The sequence below is a fragment of the Coturnix japonica genome, chromosome 7 (genome assembly GCF_054131305.1).
Source record: "Coturnix japonica strain WE chromosome 7, WE-NBRP24, whole genome shotgun sequence".
Taxonomy (NCBI): domain Eukaryota; kingdom Metazoa; phylum Chordata; class Aves; order Galliformes; family Phasianidae; genus Coturnix; species Coturnix japonica.
The window spans coordinates 15837975-15857438 of NC_140669.1; the positions used below are offsets into that span (position 1 = coordinate 15837975).

Consider the following 19464-nt stretch of genomic DNA (forward strand, 5'->3'; position numbering starts at 1 on the left):
GTTACAGTTTTTTAAACTATAGGAGAATTACAGTAATTAACTTTGTACCAATTACCAGGGTGCATATTAATATCCACATACTTCACAAAAAGAATGATCCCCAGATCTCTCAGCAGGGATGGTTAAAATGATTCATTAATGTTCGGTACAGGTTTCTTTTCTAATTCATTAAGAAAATATTAGCATAATCATGGGAAATTAATTTTCTTTAAAAGGTTGATATAAGCAAGGGATTAAGAGGACTGGTACTAATGTATGAGACATGGCTTGCATCATGCTCTTGGTCTCCAGAGGCTGACTGTAATATCTGAGGTATTACTTGCCTATGCCCTTTGATAACCAAGAAGACAGAGCCAGTTGGGCTGAGGACTGCATTTTCACATTTAAAAAGAAAATAAAACAGGATGTGTGACCTTTTGTTTTTATGCTTTCGTATTTCTGTTTCTTGGAGGTAAAGAACAAACGTTACTCAATGCAAACAAGAAGCTGAAAGAAAATAATACAATGAAGTGATAGGCTACAAATGGGAAAAGCATCCCAAGGACGGAACACCTAACATTAGTAAAAGGTGAAGAGAAAGTCCAGCCAAGAGAAGTGATCCAAATCAAAACAACCAGAGAGTGAAAGGCAAATAGCTTCTCAAGAAGTGTTTGGAGTAAAAAGAAAAAGCAATCTCAATAGCAAACGGCAGTGAAAGTATAATAGATCTCATTCATTGATTCACATAAAAGGGCATTTAAGGTAGAAGAACATTAAGGTATCTTGTGCTATTAAACAAAGTGCCTCTTCATAAATACAGATCTGGTACAACCAGGCAAAAATAAAATTAAAGGAGGAAAGTTTGAAGCTTACACTGAGTTCGAACAATGTCACAGAAATAAACCCAGGGAAGAACACTGGACTCACACTGTGAGCCAGAATAAGGCTTCTCTGTCAATGCTCCATTACATCTGGCACAGCTCTTCCATTTTCCTCATAGCAACAATTCTTTCAAGTCAGCATTGAGCTTCATAGCAAAACCAAGTTCAGCCAAACTCAAAAGCATGATCCAGAGACAAAACTAATTAGCTCCCAAGAAATACAATGAACGCATTTTAATTTTCTTTGTGAGGAAGGCATCAAATTACAGGCTTGTAATCAAAGGAAATTCAAAATGATCATTAGAAAGACCATTTTCCCTTTCACCCTGTTCCTGATATCAGGTTTTGGGTTGGAGTAGGCTCTAGTGGGCTACATGGCAACTTCCTGCAGGGCCGGAGGTTCTGTGCAAGGTGACATTTAAAAGAGAATGTTACTTTGTTAGTCATAACTTGCAGCACTCAGCACTGAGCTGCCCCACCTTTATCCCTATGCAGTCCTCACACATTAGTGTCCTCCAGTAAAGCCTTTAGACCAACAGGAATGTATGGGAGACATGATCCCAAGGATGCTGGGGAGAGCCCTAGGCAGGTACACTTCAGAGCTCACTTTCTTCAGAAGTGAAGCTTAGTTTTCTTTCAGCAAATGATTTTTTACCTGAAAGTTACACAGCACTTGGATCACTGAACTGAAAGCACACAACTCTGACTTCAGTGTCCTGAAAATTTTTAATGGTTTTAATGTTCTTTTTCATCAGTGATGTAATACTTAAAACTTAGTATGTCTCAGTACATTCCATTATTTATTACCATTGAAGTTATTATTCTGCACCATTTATGATTTATTTGGAAAGGTTAGACTCCAAGCACATAGAGACCATTGAGTTATGGCAGACATCAGTTAGTTCCTATACATGCTTGTATTATTCAGCCAATTTGCATGGGAGGGTTTTATCTCATCAGAGGCAGCAAATTTGTATATACAGGCAGGGAATGTAGAATAGTAGGGGCTCATGGAATGGGAGGGGATCATTCTGTTGACAGAAGGAAAAATAAAGACTGGCTGGTGTGATTCATTCCTTCTCCACTCCAATCCATTTTTATGACTATTTTGTGTTTTCTTTTTCTAAGCATTACTTTGAGTCTAGACTAATGCTTTTAAAACTCATTTATCCTTCAATTTTAAAACTCATTTATTGAAATGTCAGCATTAACTACTTTCCCTCTTCTCTTCAACTGTTAATGAGATTTTCCTTTATAAAGCATTAATTAAAATCAAACAAAGAGCTGCAGGTGTAAGTTCGCGGCTTCAGGTATTTCTCAAAAGCACTTCAGTAAAATTACATTGAGTTTTCTTTCTAGATCTCTCTATTCTATTGGATAGCTAAGGTCATTATAAGTCAACTATTTTAGGTCTCTTCCTTCTATAGTTTTCTTTACATGACATAACATAGGAAAAAAATTGAGAAAACAGGAAAAATGGTTTGCTTTCCTTCATCCAATATTCCACATTTATCTACGAACTGCAATGGCTGATACAGTCTTTACCATGAAAAAAATACAAATCTACATCTCATAACATTTTTTCCAAAGCTTTTTCTTATTTGAGTAAAAGTAATTTGCAATGAAGATAGCTTTGAAGGGTTTGGATTAATAACAACGATTCTTGTTCTTTTGTTGATGTTTCTATCATTGATGGCTTCTTAATGATGAAATGGAATGCACTCAGAACATATTCAGGGGGACTCTCTTTTACTGACACTAAACATTTTTTTGCTAAAGCACAAAAAACACTTTCTGAAAGATTGAAGATTATCACTGAGTAAATGATACAAATTATTCTTTGTTATAAATCAAAATCAGAAAGGTTTATGAAGGTGTCTACCTGTCACTTTCTAATGAACATCAGAAATTTCATGTCCTTTATAAAGAGCATTCATTTCCTCCAGGTTTTTAGCATCTTCTTGTTCTTCATCTTTACAATTAAACTCAGGCTAAACAAGTGTTAGTAGGATCTCCATTCTAATTTGTGATTACCTTATTATAACAGGAATCATTTCAAACTGTTTGAGCAACTGAACAGCTTAAAAGGAAGGAGGAGGAAAAAACTCCTACATCATATATGAAAAGATGTTTTCAGGCTATCTTAAGAAATGGAAAATTAGATTCTATGGCAGGTTGATCCAGGCAGCCACAGAGGTAATACAAACTCAGGCCCTAAGCAGACCTAAACTTCTGTGTCACTTCTTTAAAGCCTTATGAAAACTCTACAGCCTTTCTGCAAATTAAATTTGAGATCATTGAAACTGTTAATACTTTCAAGGACAGGTGACAAAGATAGCGTTGCCGTTCAAGGTATAATAATAAGCACACACACAAAATAAAAAGCCTTTCACATAGGCAGACGTAAACATATAAAAGCAGAACAGCAAGAAAAAAAATCCAGCTTAACAGAAAAGAGGACAAAAAAAAAAATAAGTCTCAACATCATGTCAATATCCCGTGACTAATATACCCTACACATGCAAAATTAGTTCTTCCTAAATATGTGCAATAACAATATTAGATCTTGCATGCAGTATTTCCTTGCCACTGCCAAGCACATTAGTAATTCTCCGGGTTGCTTCTGATGTACTGAGAGGTCATGCTCTGGTTGCAGCGCTTAGTGCTGCCCGGTGCTCCCAGCAGTACAAAGACAACCCCTATGCTGCTGCTCTCATGGCTTTAGTTTATCCCAGCTCTAATGCTTGAGTAGACCCCATACTGAAGTGCTGCTATGAAAACAGTAGTCAAGCAATTTACATTATTTGTATGTACAGTTTTTTCTACATATCTTCTATATCTAGACTGCTCTTTGTCATTTATCAGCACCAATGCTTTAAAATTCCAATGCTCTCCATTTTACAAAAACTCCTGTGATAACAGCCTCATTTTACACAAGGATCCACCACATATTCAGTATAGGATCTCGTTTTAAACAGTGGAAACATGAATTAGATAAAAATAAATATGACAAAAAAAATCCGAGGATCTGTACAGTACAACAGCAATGCTAATTGCATTACCACCAAATTACAGATGGAAAGGAACACCTAATCTGCCCCCATACCAGTGAAGGATTGCCCTCTAGAGTACGCTTTTCACTACTTTTACACATCTAGTTTTACACTGCTGTAAGGGATGGGTCTTTCAATATTTCTAATTCTTCTTTCTGTTCTACACTCTGAATTTAAGTGTCACAGAGCTTTGTCATGGCATTCAGCCCACATTTTATTTTTCCTAATTTCAACCATTATTCTCAGTTATATTTCTTTGTTCCTCTCTAATGTAATTCTTTACCACCATTGGTCTTCACTGGGCAAGTATTTCAAGACAGTTATAGTATCCTCTGCTCTATTTGCATATACAGTCCAAATACATTACACTTTTAATATTGCCTTATAAATCAGATCCCTCTAGTCACTTAATCTTCCTGGCTGCTCTTCTGTATCTTGTCTCAGATCCATGCACAAATCCAAGGCAACAGCCGGCAAAGGCAAAAGAAATTCAATTGTACTGTTGTGCTCTACCTGAACGAACTGAACCTTTAAATTTTAGCTTGGCTTGTGCAACGCTTTCTGCAAGGTTCTGCACCACATCCTTACCTCTAAGCTGAAGAGATATGGGTTTGAAGACTGGACTATTATGTGGACAAAGTTGTTCATATGTAAGTTCATTAATTCCACTTCAGTTGACTGAAATCATTCATTATAAAATCAGACTTTAAAATAAATAATCAAGTCACCCAGGTACAAAAGCAGGGTGTTGCAGTCAGCAGATTACTAGAAGAGAAAAATATCCCATCTTTAACTGAAAGGGGTAAAGAAAAAGGAGATAAAAAGATCAATCCAATGCACTAAGGCAGAAAATGCTCAAGTAAACTCAGGATATATTCCATCTTTAAAAGTGGCAAAATTCACAATTCCCACATAGCTATGAAGATTTTTCTCATAATCTATTGAGATTAATATAAAAAAAACAAACAAAAAAAAAACCACAATAGATTCTTAGGATATCAGTGTTATAAGCATTTACTGGCTAACTTCACTAGCCCATTTTGAAGTATCAGTGTGTGCTTTACATTTACTAGTACAAGCAACAGTCTTTCCATCTTGCCTTTTCAAATTCAAATACTATCAGAAATTCTATTTACTGTGGTGGTTTTCATTGTTACCTCTTTCTCCTATAGAATTAACTGAGCTATTATGCCAGACCCTTCTTCTTACAAGTCTGTACACGAGAGACTCACAGTTTTCCTAGCTTTAGATTCCTAAACTCACCATACATTCCTGTTTCTTCTTTTGCCCTGATTCAGGTATTTTGACAAAACCCAATAGCATAGCTTAAACTCAGCCTAACCCCTGTTCTTGTAAAGTTTTTGCCCTGACACCTTCAGATCTGAGTTAAGTTGAACTACCTCTCAAACAAACCAATTGCAGATTCTCCTTTTATGCCTACAAAGTCTTCCTACTACCTTCCACGCAGAAACTGTTGCCAGCTATGAAAAATCCCTCTCATAAGCATTTTTAAGAGTAGTTCATATAATCAGGTACATTTGAAAACTGCAACCACCCCTGAGGGTGTTAGGCAGCCTACTCCCTTAACTGCCCCAGACAGTGGGGTTCGAAAAAAACACCACGTTGTCAAAGTCCAGAAATATCTCACAGCTTTTTAGTGCTTTTGGTCTCTAAACAACAGCAATTGATTTTGTTTGGTCTGGCAAACACAAATTATCCCAAAATCATTTTAGACTGCCAGCCATGCTGACATTGACTTGTTTGTGCTTTAAGAAGAAAATGCAGGATTGTAATGAAAAATGGAAAGGGATGGAAGCAAATAAAAGGCTATTCTCTGCTGTGGAAAACGCATCTACTTTAATCATCTACACAGAATAGGCTTGGCTTTTTCTGTGAAAGCAGAAAGAACTTGAAAAATAAAAGAGCACTCTCCTTCCCCTTTAAAATTGTCTTACAACTAGCTACAGTTTTCTTGGCAAAAGAACACCCTGACAGTGATGTTTCTTACTACAGTTATCAGAAGGGATAAAAAATGGAATCTGGAATCATAGCTCCCGACCCTTTTAAGCAGCTTTGGTTGAGATATCACAAATAAGAGCAAAAGAAGTCAGTCTAGGGGGCAAGGTAGGCTTATAGCCATACAAGTCTGAACACTTCTTAGACAGCAGGCTCATATGCTTTGCTAACAGTCAGGGGTCTAAAAACCAGTCAGAGCAGCAAGTACCTGGCTTTTGAGCCTCATCGTGGTCTGTTGTCTTTTCCTACACTTCCTTACTGCAGTGAATTCAAGCACTGCAGACCTGAATTCTCCCTATACTGTGCCTTCAGCCTCTGAATTACATTCCTTTAGCCCATAATATACATTAGGATGTTGCCTGCAAGCCTGTGGTGCTACAGTAGTTGTGGCAGCCTGAAGCTGATGGTGATGAGGAAGGGTGGGCAGTCCTGACCTGGGGAGTATGCAAGTGGTAGGAATGCCGAGTTGCAACACCAGAGGCCCTGGGTCGAATCCCCCCTGTGGCGCAAGTGGTAGAAGTGCCGCTCTGCTACACAGAGGCTCAAATCCTGGGGGGTTGGACTCGATGATCTCTAAGGTCCCTTCCAACCCGCATGAGACTATGATACTATGATATGAATGAGCCCAGGCAACCAGATGTGCTAGAAAGCAGCTCAGTACAAAAGGACCTGAGACCTGGATTGGCAGCAGATTCAACCTGAGTCAAAGTATCCTTGCCACTAAAGCATTCCAGTTGCTCAGAGAGGTGGCGCGCAAGTAGTTTTCAGCCTGATATTAGTGGAATAAAACTGCTGTAATATTTTTTTAAAGTGCTGTTTCCAGTCTGTATCTTCAACTCTAGCCTGATTCCCTATTAGGGAAAAAGGAACTCGTCATGCTTCTATTTAGCTAAACTAAAATCCCACTAGGATTTCAGTTATCTTATAATTTTCCACTTCCCTGCTACAAGACAACCCATGCAGAACTTCTCTGAAACAAAGAAGGACTTTTTTGCACTTAGTGTTAGTAATAAATCATATTTAAGACACCTTGCTTAAAAAAAAAAATTTTTAAAAAAAAGAGGGGGGAGCCTTTTATAGGGAATTACTGGATCTCAGAAGACCACATAAGATGGAAGGAAGCAAAACTAAGAGCAATAAATCTTCCACAACAATATGAAACACACTACTGTCCGCGGTGCATCTCCAACATGGTTCAACCCCACATTAATATCATCCGCTGTAACTCATGAGATCAACATAACACAAACCTCTTTCAGTAAAACTCTTACAGGGAATGTAAACAGGAACAGATTTAATGTGATCCAGCATTGTTGTGGTCTCATAAAAGAATATACCACAAGCGTGCTGTGATTTACCCAGCTCAGCAAAGCAGTTTTTGTAGGGATTTATGGCATTTCAGCACATCTTTCTTAGCATAAAGAAGAATTAATTCTGTACCAAGTGAATAGCTAGCAAAAGCAACCTTTGCATGAAAGCTTGTCATAGCAAGTGCTTGGAAGACAGGAATAATCAGCATTCAGTTTGGTTCCTTCTCTCCCTACAAGTGCTTTTAACAGAGCTCAATTTCAAGTCCAGGAAAATCCTCCAGTATCTCACCAACCACAGAAAGAAAAATTTCTTAAGGAGGACGAGGGAAAGGGAAACCATCTTTGTCTTATTTCTAAGCATCTCGTCATGGGTATGGAGAACACAACACATCAGTACTGTGGATGAGAACTCCTACAAGACCGGAGCTACTGAATGACCCCTATCAGGGACATAAAAATTAGATTTTTATTTCCATAAAGGTTTTGTTCATTGCTGCTCTCCATGCTTTTTGTTTGCTTTTGTATCTCCCAGGCATATTTTCTATTTTAAGCTATAGATGCTGCCATTAGCTGGAAACAAGGAACATACCTTTATCCCCTGTATTTCTGCAGCTGCAGACCATGAGTTCAGAAAAGCTCTAATACTTGGAATATGTAAGAAACCTGGGACTGCAAAGTCCTTTCTTTCCTCACAATACTAAAGTGACTTCATACAGCCCCCATGCTCATCCAGACTCAGCATGGCTTGTATGCAAGTCCCAGACAACAATCCTAACATAAAAATCAGTACAATTACTGCTCACATTCTGTGAGCTTAATTTCCTAGAGAAGGTCAGAGCAGAAAAGTTACCAATACTTGAGACATCCTGCACAGCAAACCTCTTCAAAAGGTAAAAGACAAAACACAACATTGTTTTATCAGGCAGGATTTTACTTAACGTGAAATAGCTGCTGAATGCAAGTGAGAAGAAATCAGCTGACAACGCCTGCACCCTTGTTTGTCCACACAGCAGCTAGAGGCCAATAGCTTTTTGAAGGCAGATAAAGGAGCATCACATCACTGAGTGCTCAGAGAAGTCCTCTCTGCACCAAATGCAGCCAATTAATACTGAATCATTATTGTTCAAAGTAACTGTGAAATTCTTCAAGTACAGCTGTACTTCAGCCTTTCATGAATAAATTCATAATAGAAAAGTTAAGTGTAGTGTCTACAACACACACAGGCTCAATAGCCAGATCCTACAGCAAGCTACAGAGTCATCCTGAACACAACAGTCTTGATCTCGAAAAGTTAATTACTGCTTAATAAAGACTGTACTGGCTGGTTGCAACAGGATGAGGTTCATTGCTTTTGGTGTTGCTTTGCATGATTTTAAAATGAAAGCATCCTTTAGGACTTAAATAGGAAGATAAAAAATGAAAAGTATGCGTGAACTGATTCAAATTCCAGTGGATCTTTACATCCAATTGATTTGAATTATCTCTAGAGTCACAGTAACTCAGACGTAAGTGATTTCTCCCCAGCTCCCAGCATTTCAAAGTTACCTTCTGAAGAGAGCTACTCTATCACAGGTAGTGGACCAATGGGGATTCAAACAGCAAAGAAAAAAGAGCAGGCTAAGGGAAAGACTTTTTAATATCTACTGCAAATCCAAGAGTAATATAAAGAAATAGATCTAAGAGAGAATTAAGAAGACTGTTAATAAGGGCAGTCTAGAACAACAAGATACTTTCTAATGAAATGGGGAAAAGTTGACCTTGATCAATTACATTTCTTCCCTTCTGCAGTATCATTTTTACCTATGAAGTCAGGAGTTTTGCAACCAAGCCTCACTCACATTTGAAAACTATAATTCCCACAAGGGAATTACTGACAAAATAAGAAAACATTTCCTGAGCTATGAAACAAACAGCATCATCTTTGCATTCAAAATACTTTACAATAGAAGGGAGTAAAAGAATATAACATTTCATACACTAAGCACCTCTCTTATTTCTACCAGTTATTTTAAGGGTTACATCTGATGAGCACAAAACACTGCCAGAAGAAATACAAGGACTGTTTTAGGTTTAAAACTGTATGACCTATGAAGCCAGGGGAAAGAAAGCAAACACTGGTGGCAGCATGGGATTAAGTACGGTTATGGTACAGATATTGGATACATCCACCCGAGAAAAAGGGCTGAAGCCACAAAACATGAACTGCTTCTCATAGAATCTACTTTGTAAATAAGCACATAAAAACAGAAACAACAAAACCATTAATACAGAACGTCTGTCTGCATTCACTGTATAATCAGAACAGACACCCACTGCCAAAACAGCCACACAGACGGAGTCACTGATAGAACACAAACAGAGGAAGGAAACAAACCCAGTGGCATCCAAATATACGAAACCCACGTATTCTCTCTCTTACATTCACCTTTCAAGCTGAACAGGAAAATCTTTTCAGCAGTTCACCCTATATACATTTTTTTTTTCCCATTGATTTCCTGTTGTAATTCTATGTGAACTGAATAGAGAATATGTATCCATTTTGTGGCAATAAAATGTGGATTTTTGTGCCATTTATTCTGATAGTCCAGTTTTATTTCCTGCCATCATTACCTGCTCTCAGTTCTCATTTTTTGAGAACACATCCTTACACAGGAAAGTCAGCACATCACATATCCCACATTAAAAGCTCAAAGTACTACTTGGAGTACAGTTCACAGCATGTAGATCAATTTCACCCTCAAACACTGAGGATTTCCAGCCAAATAAAGGAGAATACAACAGGCAAACGCGCAACATTTTCTTCAGAACAGAATCCATGCTTTATTTCCAAACTGATTCATGGCCATATCCTATTTCTGGCATTCAGTATCAGCTGAGCTTTTTCTGAAATAACAGAAAAGCTGATGTATGATATTGTATCTATCAACCAACTCCTGTTAGGGAGACAGAATACCAGCAGTGTAAATGAATGCCTCACAACAACCAGGCCCTTTATCAGCATGATCTTACATCATGTAAACCAGGATCCAAACAAAAAGACACTGCAATAGACTGGTGAATTAATACATGCTCAGACATCCTATATGCTGTCACAGGTGAAAGTGTTTCCCACAGAAGTTGACATTTCAAGTTATTTCACTTCTGAAAGTGTTAATGAAAACAGTAATCAGAACAGTTGCATAGCAGGCAGTCTTAGAAATAAGACAGCATTTGCCTTTCTCTGAGCTAACTGCTTATTACTTGTTCTCATTTACCTCCTTGCTCAAAACTACTACATGTATGTGAAGGTTTTCACTCCCAGTGCCTCCAACTATCACAGTTCACATCTTCACAAGGTGCCTCCCTACTCTGCATCACTCTCCCAGTTCAGTTCCCTCTGTGCTAAACCCAGCTTCTCAAAGACTTATTCATATCACCCATTCTTAACTTCCTCAGCACTTCAAAAGGGATTTTTTGAGGGGATCTTTAAAAAGGTGTGTGGAGGGGTTTTTTTTGGCCCAATATCCCATGATATTTTGGAAGCCTTCACAAGTTGTTTCCTTTTTCTTCTCAATGAGAAGCAGAACCTCAACATATGAGTCACTTAAATTTCAACCAGCATTTGGAATGATGTGCTTGTACCAAACTTGAATCTTACAATCTCCTACCTCTTAAGGCAATTACATTTGACCATCAATACATCTTTCTCAGTGATTTTTTTGTTTCATTTATAGCTTCTCTTTTTCCTGCTTTCTGACTACTTTCATTTGGCACATAGCTTGACAACTTTTGTTATTCTCTTGGACTAGTAAGGGCATCTATGGACTTGCAAACTGAAAATGATTTTATTAAGCTCAGCAGGGAAAAGCTCCATGAGATTCATCTTGGCTTTGTATCACAAAGACTAATTGACAGCAGGCTAAAGGCATTACATGGTCCTGATTTCATGAATCCCATCACAGCTTTGCAACTACTAATCTTTTTTTCTTAGAAAGCAGAAAATAAGCATTAAAAGTAATACCAACCAGCCACAGGAATGAAAGGTACACATTTACATAAACCAACCTACTGCAAATATCTGTGTTAAATCACAGCAATTCCATGCAATGTGATAATAGCTAGAACACAAAGATGGAAAGAAAGTGTTATTCAATATCTGAAAAAGAATAACTTAAAACAGAAGAGTAATGATACCAGCAAGCCAGAATTAGCAGCCACATTCAACCACTACTTATAGTGTTATGAAACACATTGAGATTTAACCCCAGACATGTTAGTACTGTTTCATTGAGCACAGTTTTGGTGGTTGGTTTTTGTTTGTTTTTAACAAATAAAAAATAAACAAATTGACAGAATGTGTTTTTCTCCTCTGCCCAGTTTGGAAGTTACATCCTTTTCCACAGGCAAATAGATTAGTTCCTGAAAATCTGCCTTTTCCTACATTCAATGCATGTACATAAAGTCATTTAATACACAGCGATAGCTGCCAAACCATCCTTTCATCACAAAACTGTGGGATCCACCTTCTCTCTTATTACTAGCTTTACCATCACAGCAATCACAATACACACACACAATATTCTCACCTGCACATATTCCTACTGCACTTTTCCTATCTATGAAAAAACATAACCCCCTGACTTTGACAGCTGCAGACAAAATCCCTCAAGCAACAATCATTTTAATAAATTAACTCCCCATATATCAACAGTCTTTCCTAAGCTCCAACTTACTCTCTAGAACTAGAATAATCATTTCAAAACTCTCTTGAAACATTGTGTAGAGGTATCTTGCCTTGTTACACATAAAAGCCAAGTGCTCAAAACTCGCTATCTAGGTATTTTCCAATAATATTGGAAAAAATATTGACCAGGTTTTCTGTTGTCATTTGCTTTAAAAAAAAAAAAATAATAAAAACAAAAAAAACAAAAACAAAACTCCTGAGAAAAATACTAAGTTGTCAGTATCTTGCAAAGATAAGGACATGGACTGTGTTCAGAGAAGGGCAACAAAGCTAGTGAGGAGCAGCTGAGGGAATTGGGATTTGTTCAGTAAGGAGAAGAAGAGGCTCAGAAGCAACCTTCTCCCTTCAAGTAGTTGTAGAGAGTATTGTTCTGGTGAAGTGGAGTCAGCTTCTTCTCCCATGTAACAAGCAATAGGACTAGAGGGAATGGCCTCAAGTTGCACCAGGGGAGATTGGACATTAGGAAATATTTCTCCAAGGGAGTGGTAAGGTGCTGGAATGGGCTGCCCAGGGAGGTGGTGGAGTCACTGATTCTGGAGGTGTTCAAGGAACATTTAGACACTGTACTGAGGGGCATGGTTTAGTAAGAAACATTGGTGATAGGTGGGTGGTTGGACTGGATGATCTTGAAGACCTTTTCCAACCTTGGTGATTCTGTGATTCTGAGTACCTAGAACTTTAACACAGATAGAGTTTAACTCAAAGAGGGTGGAAGCAGTGATGAGCATAGCACTGAGATGTGGGATTTATTGTCTTGTTTTTCAAGATGAACTGTTGTTATGCCAACTTCACATTCACATCAATAAAAAACGTTCCTATTATGCCAAAAAACCCTTCAGATTAAATACAATGACTGCAAATCCTCTTCATTGATAACAAAAGGGAAACTGGAAAAAAAAAAAAAAAAAGCAATTCCAAGTTGACAATGAGACTGTAATAGGTATTTAATTTGCAGTGTTTGTTGTTCCATGTTAACAAAGTGCTTCCAGGAATGCTAATGTGACCAAAATGTAAGGTGGATATAAATACTTATAATACCATAGGAAATACACAGTGCTATTTTCATTACTATCTTCTGTGAACAATGTAAGGTATTATGCAGAGGAAGGACAGCTCTCCCATGAAAATACACAGAAAAGCTGCTTGGTGCAATGAACCAAGCAGGAATTAGGCACTGCAGAGCCCAGCCTTCCACTGCTGACACTCCTGAATGGTTCCAATGAACTTCCACAACAAGACCTTTTATATCACAATAAATAGAGCAGAACAAAGAACTCATGGTGGTTCTTTTAGAAGTGTTTCTCAAGTACAGCCACTTTGGCTATGATCAACAAGTTGTGAAACAACCAATTTCTCAGTCAAATGATAAGTTGGTGCCATCTTCACAAAGATATTTGGTCATTGCCTGCCAGCCCGGTGCTAACTCACCCCCCACAAACAGCAGTTCTCGAGGGACAACATCTTTAAAAAGGAATATTAGTTGTCAAGAGACAACCCCCACAGCAAGGGGTTGAACAAGGTGATCTTCATGGTCCTTCCTGATTCATTCTATGACTCTATTAAAGTACAAATTGAAAGAGAGTTCTCCATCAGCACATCAACAAAACAAACTGTAACATTCTTGATATTACCACTGTGACAAGCAAAATACCTAAATGTACAAAAATTTCTTTGCTCAATTATTAGAAAGAAATGGAATTTCACTTTCCGATTCCTTGCTAAACATTATTTAAGGAAATGATATGAATCAGGATGTTAAGTTTCCTACTGTAAATTCAATAGCACTTGAAGCAGAAAACTCAATAAATCAATTAAACATTAGCTGTAAGAATTTGTCATTTCCCCCCCCCCCCCCCCCCCACTATATAAATGCTTTTTGGCCTTACAGACTTCAGTTTGAACTTGTCTGACATCTGACATCACTTCATTTGGATGGACAACAATACCAACCATACATGCAAAGAGGACCAGTTCAGCACATAGCAGTTGGGCAGACTGAACACTACTCATAAAACAATACAAATTATTTCATTATTTCTATGGAGCCATAGAAAGGCAGAAGGAGGCTGTTCTGCCCCATCAACAGCAGAAGTGCTGAACAGCAATCCCTCCATCACGTGCATGGCATTGGGATGTTACAGACAGCCCCTTGAGAAGCAAGCAGCAAGTTCTTCAGTCACTCTCTGGAAGCAGGTTTCTGCACCACTACAGTTCTGAATATAAGATTTAACACAGCATATATCTGCTGCAGGGATTTCTGGTCACAGAGCTTTATATTTACTCCTTGCTTCACTGATTTCTGAATATAATCATACTCCTGGTCCACAAATTTCTGAAACTGAGGTCCCAGAACATCTGTGCAACTTTTCTATCTGTGTCTCCCTTATCAAGCTGATCTCCCAAGCATGATACTGAAGCTCTTCACCATATACAAAAATACCACAGAGCTTTTCTTGACAGCTACTGTTACTGTGGTCCTCAGAGTTTTCATTGCCCATGAAATAGGAAGTATGAGAGAGGAGAAACAAATGCAGTACACCAAAGAAGGAAAAAAAAAGAAAAAAAAAAAGCACTAAAAAAAATGGGAAGTACATCTTCCTTTTTACAGAAAAGTTAGATATCACAGTGATTTGTATTCCAGCACATTCTAGAAACCTAGAATTAAACACCTCAGCTGATGTATGTGGATATTCTGATTGACAGATATTCTTACCTGCACTAGCTTTTCTCACTTGAAAATGCTGGTTGTGACTTCACAATTAAGGCAAAGTTGTATTTTGCCTTCTTTCACCACACTACATACACAGGTTACAAACAGAAGCATCAGTCATGTATAACAGCAAGCAAGGTAAACGCAGTGGAGTAGTTGAACACGAAGTCAGCATTAGCACAAGAACTGAACCAGCATGCTGCAGGGTAGGTTAATGTTCAGATTTTATACTCTCAGTCACTTCCACTTCAATGCAGTCGTGGCTTGTGAAGGGTATTGGAGCAGTGACTGTGCTCACACATACCTCAAAGCTCTAACAGATTTAAAGATACTTGAAATGAGAGCAGAAGGTACAGAAATGAAGCTAGAGACCAAGAAGCTCATGAGGTATGGGCTTTCTAGAAGTGCAGAGATATATGTTTAGAGAAATCTCAAGTGCCCTTTTTCTGTAATCTGTTAATAGCTCATCTGTGAGCACTAAGTCTTGACCAGAACTGGTCTTTGACTTAGACTATAAAGTATACATCTTAAAAAGACTCGATGGAAAATGAAAGTCAGTATCATGACAAAATGGATGATTTATGATGTAATCTCTTTCCATTTGTGCTTTCCACATAAAGATGATAATTTCTACAATGGGAAAGATTTGGGAAGAATTCTGCTTCAATAAGAGCACATCTAGCAGCTACAGTGTTGAAGTAAGGGCATATTAATGTTACTGCTGCTATTACTATAGTTTCCAAATGGAAAAGTCCTTTTTGAAGGGGGAAGTTTATAGAACAGAAGATAGTGTCATCCCAATGATATATTAAAAGATTATTATGAAGACAAGCCAAATTCAGCAAGATTCTGCTGAACAACATACAGATAAACAGGCATTTTATCTTTTCCTGATATTTTGACAGAAAAATAACTTGACAGCAAAGACCAAAAAAAGTCATCTTCTGCAGATAACAACTTCAATGACAGAAGAAGCTTGAATAGGAGAGAAAATACAAGCAATTTGTTTCCTAGGCTGTCAAGCTCCTTGCCTTGACCCAACAACAAACCAATTGATCTACTCCGAAGCACAAAAAGAACAGCAACTGTCAACATGGCTTGACACAAACTAAATTTAAAAATAAAAAGTAAAAAGAGCTTGTTTGTATTCCAACAACTGCGTGCTCTGGCATTCCTCCTCTTCCCATCACTGAACACATATAAAGTACGTGAAGGTTGTGCAACATGCCTGTCCCACAGAGCAGCATCGCTCAGGAGACTGAGTCCCTTGAGCCCTCTTGTCCTTACCTCCTGAAGGAGACCAATGTTCAGAGAAACTAATGGTGCCAAATCCAGGGTCGCTGATCACTTTCAGCATGCAACATGCAATACTTTAGCTTGAGTAATGGTAAGGATAAAAAAACAAAAAAAAAAACCACTTGAGAAGCCCTTCAGTATGCCAAGGTGAAGACAATGCAAGATTCAGATGTAGAGATGCAGAGAAGGTTAGAGACAAAACATGGACTGGGTATCACCCTGGGGGCACTGTATGAAGTTGCATCTATTTACTAAAGGGAAGTAATATCCACAAATAAAATGAATAGCATAAAAGCTTTCTTTGGGCCTTCCTTAGTGTTGGCTTACCTAACTGACTATTAACTGTCCAATTAATAGACAGAACATCCAAAAAACTGTTTTAAGGAAAAATGAATCACTTTGCACATTGACATAATTATCCATCTGGTATCACCAACTCAGTGACTTCTGAATTTTGTTTGGCTGTTGCCATGGATCTTGTGGTATTGAGTTTTTGTTTTTCTAGTTTTTCCAGTAAATTTTGGTACGTAAGAGACGATCACAATCAAGGTGATTTTGCTTGGAGTAAAAAAATAATTTGCAGCTGTATTAATCAAATATTAGGATACTCATTGTTATAGCACAGCTATAGAGATGCTCCTCTCGGCTTCTGTTAATAGAAGTTAAAACAATAGAAACCAAATGTCTAAAAGTCAGATTCCCCAGGATAACAAAGAGGATGGATTTAAAAAAAATAATAATATATATATACACACACACACCACACAACCCTGCATGACTCCAGAGCAGAGGGAAAAGTTGTGTTCTTCTATATCAGTTAAAGCAGCACTTTCAAGCAGATGAGCAATTGGGCAAAACCCAAACCACTCAGCAGTAAGCAAAGCACAAAAAAGGTGATTTAAAGATGTTTTTAAATCATAAACAACAGATTTCTCTGGACCGGCAGGTTGCACATTTAATGCATGCCTGGCTGCTAAACCCTGGATAGAGATTGCTGAACTGACTATATCTTAATACCAAGGGGATATGCACTGTCCCTATGACACAAGAGCCAACTTACTGGACAAGAACATGGAAGGGGAGGGGCAACTTCCTCTCAAATCCTCACCTCTGTGAGAAAAATACAGTCTTTCTTGAGGCTAACAATTGATAACACATCTGAAATCAAACTTTGCTTGATCCTTAAGGTATTAATCATATATTCAGGCTATAAAAAGCACCTGTTTTGCTCAAGCTCCAAACACCTACGTGAGTCTCAAGAAGCTTGAAGGCAGCACAAGGTAATAGAATTCCAGATATTTCAGTTAAAGTTCAAAACAAGTATTGCCCATTGACATCCTTCCTGCTTTCACAATAATACTTTTGTGGACTATAATGTTTTTGTTTAATCTTCATTTTATGAAATAAATTGTACTTCACTGAAAAAAAGGCATGGATGTACAGGCTAAAATCCAGCACACAAAGGTAAGTTGCAAAGCAGCAAGTAAACATTTTCAACTTTCTCAAAACCCATTTTGGCTTAAATAAACATTTAACTTTATTTCAGTTCCAAAGAAAAAGAACAGACCTATATAGAGGACTTAAGGAATACTAATGAGTGAGAGTCCCAACATATCTTTCAGAGTGGCATAAAACCTGCGAATTAATACATGAAGATTTGACTAGGGCACAGTTTGCACAGTACCTCAATGGGTATTTTTGCTTTCTTTTACCTGCTATTTTGGTGTCTTCAGGACTTCAACAAATAACATTTTCAGACTTGAACTATAGACAGTGAAAAGAACAGTAAACAAAATGGATGACTATAGGAGGAAAAAAAAAAAGCTTATTTTCATTCTGCAAACAATTCATGCTAAGACTGTGGTTTTTATGTACTTCTTGCAGCTTAAAAAACACAAATAAAAAATGAACTACTGCTTCAGTAAAACAGCTTTGGATATAAATCTCATTAATAGATGTTCACAATTTTCAGGCATGTCCGCTTGTGTGCTCTGTTTCACCAGTCTATGAGTAAAATCAATTTATTGCTTCTTTTATGAAGGAAGTCAAATATTACCTCCCTGTAGCTTTTGGTTTGGAAAGCTTGAAAGGAGAAAGTTTCTCCCCACTTGGTTTAATTCCTAATCAATAGCAGGCACAACCTACTCAGGCAAACAGAAGTCTAGTCAAGGAATCTCACATTAATGAACACCACATAATAAGTCAAAATCCCAGTTGTTTTCCTACTAGGAAGGGGTTCTATATGCTCTCTAGAACTAATTTTCATGGTGATTGAATCCTCCCACTTATTTCCTTTCTTGCTACAGGAAGGTAACTGCTAGGTAGAGTGAGCTTATTTGCTATTACCTCCAAGATAGCTGACATAAACCCAAAGATCAGCAAACACAGAAAATATAGCTTGAAGCTCCCTTTAAGGAAAACATGATATTTTGTCTGATCTGTTTGGTTCTCTATTCAAAAGCAACATCTCCATAAACAAGTGGACAGACTATGGATTGCAGTTGCTACAGAAAAACTCTGGCTTCAGTTCACTTCTTCCTGTTAAATTACATGTTCAAATCAGATGAAACTCAGTGAAATGGACAGAATGTCTTTAAGAAGTGATTGATTTACACTGAAATATTCATTGCCAAATTTGAAATCAAATCAAGAAATTTGTTAAGTACTAACATTTAATACAGAACAAGCAACACATGGTTCAACAGGGTTAAAAAAGAAAAGCCACCAAACACCACAAGACAAAGTCAAATATTCCAATAAAGCAATCCTCATTTTCAACCAGCTTTATTCATTAACTGTGTCTTGCATCACAGTTGTGAAGACCACACCAGCTTCAGAAATTGCCCCCATTCCCAACTGCAGCAGCTATGAAGTCAGAAACAACATGGAAGAAGAAAGGAGATATTATACTTAATGCAAATACACCATTTTGCATATGTGACTAAACTGTGTGAGAGAGGTAATCAAATAATAGTCACATGACAAATAAAATGCATCACAAAACTTAAGTATGTGCAATACTATAAACAGCTCTAACCACCCATTCCACATACAGTTACCACAGAGTATTGCTCAGGAATAGACTGACAGAGAGCACGAAGCAGGCTATAGCCAACCACTGCCTTTATTCTTGGGGGTGTCACTCAGGCTGGGAAAAGCCTGAAGCTTAAAAAGAATCAGAAAACGACTTTACTTAAAATGACTGACTGATTCATCCAATGGCATTTCTACAACCCTCCATGTAACTGGGGAGCTTTTCTTCCACCTGTCTCTCAACAAGCCCTTAATTGTAAATGCTAAGAGGAAATAAATTCCTAGCTGCCTATTTTACAAAGATCTGTTATGTTGCAGCAATCTACTGCCATTTAACTCTGCAATGCAGCTATGAAATGGTTGATTTGGTTTAGTGCCTTATTCCTGCAATACCTCACAAACCACACACAGGACAGACAGTGAGAGTGGTCCAAACTGCAGGAGGAAGGTAGTCTTGAAATAA

At 37.8% G+C, this 19464-nt stretch overlaps 1 protein-coding gene across 5 annotated transcripts in view; it reads right to left on the reverse strand.

Moving 5' to 3' along the window:
• GALNT3 (polypeptide N-acetylgalactosaminyltransferase 3) overlaps positions 1 to 19464 on the reverse strand; it is a 245118-nt gene that overhangs the window by 158722 nt on the left and 66932 nt on the right. The window lies entirely within an intron of this gene.